This window comes from Labrus bergylta, chromosome 17, assembly GCF_963930695.1.
Source record: "Labrus bergylta chromosome 17, fLabBer1.1, whole genome shotgun sequence".
NCBI lineage: Eukaryota > Metazoa > Chordata > Actinopteri > Labriformes > Labridae > Labrus > Labrus bergylta.
Genome location: NC_089211.1, coordinates 3,584,635 through 3,586,916, shown reverse-complemented (window position 1 = coordinate 3,586,916; position 2,282 = coordinate 3,584,635).

Sequence of the window (2,282 nt, the reverse complement as noted above, 5' to 3'; positions counted from 1 at the left end):
TTCTGAGTTTGGCTTTTCTTGTTGCTGAGTTTAACCTCCGCCTGTTTTGTTTGTACCTCTGTGGAAAAGCAGCATCAAGGTGTTTTGTCATTATGTCCGGTGAAGATGGAGTTTGTTTGGGGGACTGGACACTTTCAGATGTTTGCAGACTGAAGAGCCAGTCCGTTCTCCTAAACTGTGCAGTTGGTTCACAGCTCAGTGGAAAACAAACGAACAGAGAAAAACAACTGAATGAGTTGGAGATGATTTTCTTTGGTGCTCAGCCCTGTGATGTAAAAACACAGGAAGGAGCCTATAAAACAAATTAACAGATTAACTCATTGACTAACAAATGGTAACAATTAATTCCTAAATTCTTCAGAGAACAATTGTGTAACGTTCCTTGTGACTTCTTCATACAAGATGAGACGACCTGCTGTTTATGTCTGACACTGAAGCAAGAGGAAATGTCTTTCACTTTCAAAGAGATGTCGGAAACAGAAACTAAGCATCTATCAAAAGTTGGCACTAGATCAGTATCTATATATTCTTAAATCTAGTTCACGTTCTTTGATCGTGCACTAGTTGTAATCCCTTCCATTGACTCTTCTAATTGAAGATTTAAAAAAGAAGAAGCTGGCTAAAGACATGGGGTTAGAGGGAAAGCATGGAGATGTATTTTTATAAGATTAGAAGTTGTTTACCTTTCCCAAAAGAATGTGTTATCTTATCTTGTGTCTGGAAGTGGGATGATTGTGCAAACAAGATCATTATTTTCTGTTAACAAGATAATTATAAATATCGTGTCAAAAGCATTTGGTGTGTTCAGGGACTCATGGGAAGTTTTGGGGGGCGGGGTGTCAAAATGACAACATATTTTAAAACATGCTAACCTGTACTGTAAATTCATTTCTGAAGTGAAGCACTTGTTGTATAGTTTTGTTCAATATTTTCAAAAATAATGATAGGCCTACATCCTTTTACTTTGTTGGCCAGAGATTTGGAAAAAACGTGTTCTAAACTTTTGTGTCTTCTTTTATCAGTATGGCTTCAGAGAACTAATACTGCAACAGAACTAGTTAACATTGAAGAAGCTATATACACAGCCCAGACTAAATCTATCCAGAGGCTGAAAAATGTGTTCAAATGACGCCTACTCATGAGGTAATTATAATAACATGTAAAATAGTTTGTTTAATTAGCATAATGTTAGCTAAACTATATTGAGCTAACTGTCTCCTGTCTCCTGCCTTATAGCTTTATATTTAAGCGACACATATGACAGTAAAGTAGTAAAAACTACATTTCTGTCTCTAAATGTCGACAGTAAACACAGAAGTGAGTGTGAATGATCTATAATGTCAAATAGACTATATTACACATGTCAAAGGTCAGATAGCGTATAAATGAGAGTTGGTTTCTGCTGTTCAGGATCCATAACTCTCTTAAAAAATGTTTACATTCTGATTTATTTCCATTGCAATCCCAGAAGATTTTTTAAAAATGTTTTTATCAGTGTTAATAAGAATGAAGTTTAGGTTTTTGTTAAGGTTTTTACAACTGTGCCTGGACTGGTTATCACATCAATCTACATGTTATAATTTATTTTTTCTCGACCAAAATTCTGTTGTTGTTTGACATTTCAGGGATGTTTTCTGCTGACTTTCCAGCAAAAAAGGTGAGACTTTTATTTTACTGTATCCATTTTTTTTGTGTTTTTCTATGGTTTATATTCACTAACTTGATACCCTGCTTGTTGTCTCCACCAGAGGACACTGTTGCTCCAAAAGCTAGCACTGGTCTCTGCAGCCATGGATCAACAGGTAACAGTTTAGAAAATCTTATATCGCCCAGTTGATGATTGAGGATGATTCAGATGCATAGACCATTAACTGTGCTGTTAAGGTCAATCTATAGCAGCAGAATTGATCGAATTTATAGAAGAACTTTAAAGCTTTTTTAATTATTATTATTACAGAGTAATTTTTTGATTCACATTTTCATTTATTATATTTATTCTTTATTATTTAGCTATTTTTGGAGAAAATATGAATGTTGGAAAAACAAAACCTATTGCAAAGACTGCAGTCAATAAATCAGAAACACTGCTGCATTTAACAAAAGTTCCCCCACAGTAATTTATACAATTCAAATGTGACTTTCCATGCCTATATCGACATAGTTTGGAAAATAAAACAAAATATTCTGTACACTGACAGTATTCAGCCTCTTTTTGTTCATATTTTCTGTGGGTGGTTTGTGCATGTACAAATGGGACTGTTTGTGTGTTTTATCAGGTCCCA